General features: G+C 42.6%; 1 pseudogene; it reads right to left on the reverse strand.

Moving 5' to 3' along the window:
- Window positions 1–1,900: 1,900 nt before the first annotated feature.
- Window positions 1,901–5,848, reverse strand: LOC142586152 (uncharacterized; annotated as a pseudogene).
- Window positions 5,849–6,109: the final 261 nt, after the last annotated feature.

A 6,109-nucleotide genomic window follows, 5' to 3' on the forward strand; every position in this document is an offset into this window, starting at 1 on the left:
GTTTTGTGAAGTGTAATTATGCATACTGTGATGCCTTAGCTTTTGGTTTTCACTTGTATATTTCCTAGTCAAGCTGTGTTACAGCTATGCAAGCTTTAAGTGCACATGTATGTCTAATGAGCATTAGAAAATTTCTGAGGGAAGTTTGCGCATTCAATTTTCTGATCTGAAGCAATGCCCTTTGCTTTTACATGGCCAAAGAAAACTGCACCCACATATTCATGCTTGTGAAATGAAGTGGGAACAATAAATACTAATTTTAAGATGTCCACATGTGGGAAAGCTTATTGGCAGATTAAAAGTGTGTACATCTTTATGGTATCTTAAATCTTCAAACACCGGTGACAGGATTCAAGCAAGACAGGTGCTCGTGTTTCGACTAGAGCAGTTGCTCAACAACAGTATCAGCCAATGGAATTCGTTTTCACTGTCTAAATGTACGCACCTTGAAACATGCTACAAAGAGAATCGTGAATAACGTGACATCAACTTAAACTTGACATGCGAAGAGGAAAAAAGGATAATAACGCCTGTTACGTGTAATTATACAGTGCAATGTGTGAGCACACTCTAGCCAGTTTCTAAGCACAGAGCAGTGCCAAGTGTACGTCTTGGAGTAAATGAAGCTTATTAATAATGTAGGTGAACCTGAAAACAAGGCACTGCTGTTCTGAAATTGTTTGCAATTGAATTTATTCTGATAGTGCATATATAATTTCTCATTGCACCAATATAACGCCCAAAATCAGGTGCAAAATAAAGATAATAAACACATGATAAAATATACATACAAGGTAAACAAAGCAAGCTAATGAAATTAAAGAGGAATAACTATAACATCAAGAACTGAGAACTAGTGGACACAACAAATTCTGTTGTGAAACAAAAGTGATGACAAACATATTGTTGCCTTACTGCAGACTGCGCATATGATAAATACAAATGTGTTCGGCACAAACCTAGAAGCAATAACAGTACCGAAACAAGTTCACATATTGTACAATGCACCCTAGCATATATTTTGCGGTACAGGAGGAAAAAAATGAAAAAAGGACATAATATGCTACGACGGTCAAGTCAAGGCGCCACTGATATACTAAGTATATTAAACCTTGTGGAGTATCAACAAATAACAGGATTACTCCCATAGATGTTGCATCACTCATGTAAATATTAACTGTGCCGAGTAGACAAGGTTTTCACCAAGGGGACCAGTGAAACGTTGCCCTAACCTATGTATTAGTGCCCCGTTAGTGCATCAGATGGATAAGGAATTTGCATTCCTCAACCTTGGCAGAAGTTTCTAGGCCTCCTCCTCTGTCCCCCTCTCCCCGAAGGTTTCTTGAAATGATTTCTGTCGGGCCACTTGCACGTGGCCTTGTTGCTATCCCCTACATTTGCTGTCATTATTGATGTAGTGATGCATGCCCCATTCTTAGGTGATTTTTTTAAATGTGAAGGAAACCGTAAACTTTTTTCACAATGCCCGATGACAGCGCATACGCAATAACGTTACTGGTGGTTTGTCTCTGAAAATATACTTAGTTGCAAGTGAGCGTCTTTCCTGTCCATGTCTCCTTCTTGCGCAATGCTTCTACACTCCTCTTTGCAAAAATCATTTCAAACCAACTAATCCAACAGCTCACTATTCTAAAACAAATATATAAGCCATTTCAAGTGCAACACACATACAAGGCTCTTTTTCTCCATTTGTACTTCAAAATAGCTGCATTTCATCGGAGCATGCAGAGACGCAGCAACAGTCTGCGGCTAGGCATGAAGGTGTGGCTGCCATTTACTAATTTTTGTTTCGTGAACCTGCTGCCACCTTGTGGATATTGACAAAAATGATCTGTTAAATGAGGCAATTGCTACGCTAGATGACTCGATTCTCAGTGATTTAACTCAATTTAATTATTGGAGGCTGAAAGTTCGCCAGCACACAGCACACGTGAAACACATCTGTCATAAGTGCTATCATTTCAATTCGACCCTGTTGTTTAAGATGTTATGTACTTTAATTCTCTCGATCTTCCTCTCCACATAAACTCGCACTTGCGTGATATTGTATGTGTCCCTGACGTCTTGAGCACTGAACTGAGGGCCTTCTAAAAATGGGGGCATGACAAGCACAGCATTTCGTTCACCAATATCTGTACGTATCCCAGAAAATCGCTTGTTTGCAAGTATCTTATCACCAGACTCCATGACATCAAGGAAACCAGAATGAGCAGTAATGTATGTGTCGGACACACTTCCCCCATACGCATCTGAGTGGAAACATATCATCCCGCCAGGTGCAACGCCAACAAAGAATTTCAAAGTATACCCGCCTTTGTACTGCAAGTACAGAGTCCTCTGCTGTTGTACAGTAGGTGGCTGCTCAGTGCGAATTTCTGTGCAGCCAATTATCATTGTGCAGTCAGGATAATGTGCGCTAAAACAGTGTTGCATGGTAGCCTGAATAACTCTCAGTGGAGGACGAAAAATGTATTGCTTTGTAGCAAATGCCATGGTTTTGAGGACACTTTTGAAATGCCGTGACGCTGGTGTTTCACTAATGCTGAACAGGGTAGCCAGGGATGAATAGCTGATGCCAAGTTTCAATTTCACCAGGAACAGCAGCAGTCGGTCTTCTTTAGATACGTCACATCTGCGCTTAGTCGAGACCGGAAACACACTCAAGAGCAGGGCGAACACCACCTGACTTACATAAGTTCTGAAGAGCACTTGTACTCCTTGAAACACTCGTGGCCAGCAAAATAGCTTGTCCGATGGTCTGGACCACTGTGCTTGCTGGCAACGTTCGGAGTGTGTTGCACTTCACAGTCGCGTGTCTCGTGGTGGGTTATCTGCGTTGACTAGTTGTTGCCTTGAATGCAGCAAATAAACACTGAAAAGCTTGTGGTCGCACTGCTCGTCTCCGATGTTTGAGTTTCCTAAGAGAAATTTCATGTTGTATTAGGGAAGTGCTACTCTCACAATTCTAACACTTGATAGTAATTAAAAGTTATAGACTTTGACATGTTCTGAAAAGGTTTGTTATGTGTCAAATCTTGTAAGGATAACTAGGGTACAAAATTGTCAGTGCCACAGCTGATCTACCATTTCTATATCGCTGCATTCTATTCATAAAGCCCTGGCTTTCATGGGCAGCAGACGCATTTTATTGACATGACTGCAATTTGTTTTCAGCTTCTGCAATGACTGCCAATTGCTTCTGCTTACACAAAAGCACAACCCACAAGGCTAGGTACTTAAGAAGATACTCTCATTCTTTTGAAATGGGCTTCACAATTACAGTAGTGAGCAAGATACTAAAATCATTATCGGTATAATCCACATTAAACTTTTAGATATGACAGAAATTAGAAGCTTAAAACAAGGACTCAGAAAGAATTATGCAGATCCAAATGCAAATGCTGCAGTATTAATGAAGCAGAACTTTAGTGGAGTGGTTAGTAAATGCTGTACAATTAATGACATTGCGCGCCAATTGTGTTTACTTTCATTCATATGCAACGTGTAATCTCGTGCAACAGTTATTTTTATGCGCCGCAAACGTAACAATTTCTATATCTCTTATGCCATGTTGGCATTTAATTGTAAATACATTTAAGGCTTTTATATTTCTTGTGTAACAGGGGCACATACTCATTCTGGACAATTAGCGAATAATTCGCACGTACTGAATGGCTAAATCATAAAAAATAAGGTACCTGAAGGAAGCCATAAAATACAATGCGCTTTATCATTAAAGAATTGGTGTCCTTTAGATATACCCACAGGCCTACATTACGGGCTAATGTGTTATGTATGAAATAATGTTTTATTACACACAACAGTGATCCACTCCCTCGCACACCTTGTTGGTTAACATACAGTATATATAATCCTGTTAGCTGGTACTACCGTTCAGAGCACATATAAGCTCCACATATCCATCCACGAATATGTCAGGCAAGAAACCACAGACTCATGCCAAACTGCAGGAAGAGGCAAAGAAAGGTTCAGTTCAAAATTTTCTGCCGATGACATGTAGTCGGGTGTTTATGCTAGTGCACAGTTTCTTATAAAGCTCACCACTGGTCTGGCTGCTATGTGCACTTCAGCGGCAGCACACAACAGGTTCAGACCATCTCATGCTGCTGCATCTATAGAGTCACGAAACACCTCGGTTGGTACAGAAATGACACTGCTGCTGGCGTCTTCAGCATCAAATTCTGCCAATTCTGCCGCACAAGGCGCTGCAGTAGCCGAAGCCGCAGATCTGTGCATCCATCTGCAAACGCATGGAAAGCTCAAGTATGACAACCTCTCTATGTAATTCGGCCAGTAATCATACCTGCTATAAAGTGCGCTACCACACCACACGCCATCTTTTATTTATGATGAAGGCACGCAAGATGCAATATCGAAAGAAAGGCTTATGTGTTGAAGGTTGTCAAAGGAAAATGAGGTATATTTGATATCCCTATCATAACAACAAATAAGGATGAGTGAATAACAGCAATTCAACAACATGAAAAAATTTATACACCTCAGCATCGCAAGTAAAATGCAGCTGAAGTTGCGGCTAGAAGAGAATCCCCCGCCCCTCTTCTGTTGTGGCTGCTTTTTGTCCCATGTAGCCACAACAATTTTTTGCATGAATATATTTTGCATTACTGCAAGTATAAACCTTCAGTTGAAAGTCATTGTTGTGTTGACTGGTCACTCTTCCTCATGCTAATAGTTTAGCTTTTTTGTTGTTTTGCATTATATATCAACTAGCCCAACACCAAACTCTCCTGAAGCCACAAAAGTAAGCGCGCGTACAAGGGGCGGCCCGATACGTATCATATATAATTATTTACCGCGGCACGAGTAAAGCAGATACCTGCTGAACCTGGAAATCTGTGCAGCAGGAGCCATGGACCGCTTCTTGTAGACGGGTGGGAATATTGTTGGCAGGTAACCCGGATGATTCTCGAGGTTGCTTTTTTCTTTGTTGACGAATTGCGTCGAACAAATTCTCGTATTGTTATTCGGGCTCCAATGTTAGAGGTCATCACCGCTGAAACATGACAGAGAGCAATCAGCTGACACTAAGTAACGCGGAGACTGAACAAATGTGTGCTAGCGTGCGCGAGAGAAATGCTAATTTGCGAACACTCGACGTGCGGTGCAGTGCACTCCAGCCTTGGTTCCGTGCTACGCGCGAGAAAGCATCGGCATGACTGAGTCCGGTTCCAGCACTCGCGTCTTTATCCCGGCGAAGACACGAGCTGTACGTTGGCTTATGAATGCACAACAAAAGCACACTTCGTACAAAGTTCCCGCACGGAGCGCTTACGAAGCTAGATTTGACATGTAAAAACCACTGCACGTTTGTTTTAGAGCGAGACGAGCTAAAGGACTATTTACCCAATTTACAACAGCAGGAATCAGTTGACGCGCCTTTATGCAGTTGTCACTTTATTTGGCCGTTTACGCCTTAGTTCGTTTATAGGAAATTCGCAAGAGCGACACTTACTTGACGCGCCGAACTGCGACGATTCCGTTCTGGCGCCAGTTTGCTTCCCACGGTCTTGAAGGGAAGCGGTAAAATTTGATGCCGTCATCCCCTTCCCAGTTGTGGCAATCCTTAACGCCGCAGTATCTGCCCTTGTTCTTCTCCTTCACACCTCTTACGGAGGAGCTGCGGAGTGGCCAGGGTAAATCCATTGCAAAATTTAAAAACGAGGCCGCGGCGGCAAAGGCCTACCCGTGGGTCCTCACCGCCGCTGCTAGGTGGCGAGACGTGTACAGCCAAACAGCATTGCAGGGTGCCCATATCCAGCGTCACTTGCGTGCCGGTTCGCTGCATCTCTGCCCGCCAGCGGCGGCTTCTCCTGATGCACCGTGTAGGGCGCACGACACTACATATGCAGGAAGCACCGACTAACAATGGAAGTTGCATTTCCTCAAAGGCGGGGTACAAGCAAACGTACAAACAAATAGTATCCAGAAAAAAATTTGAAAGAGGCTTTCACAAATTGCTGATTTCCACGTGGCAGTTTTACACATATGGCTGTCGCCGTCTGTGAAGAAAAGAAGACACTCTCGAAGATAATATGTAGACGGACAA

Source organism: Dermacentor variabilis, chromosome 6 (assembly GCF_050947875.1).
Source record: "Dermacentor variabilis isolate Ectoservices chromosome 6, ASM5094787v1, whole genome shotgun sequence".
Classification (NCBI taxonomy): Eukaryota; Metazoa; Arthropoda; class Arachnida; order Ixodida; family Ixodidae; genus Dermacentor; species Dermacentor variabilis.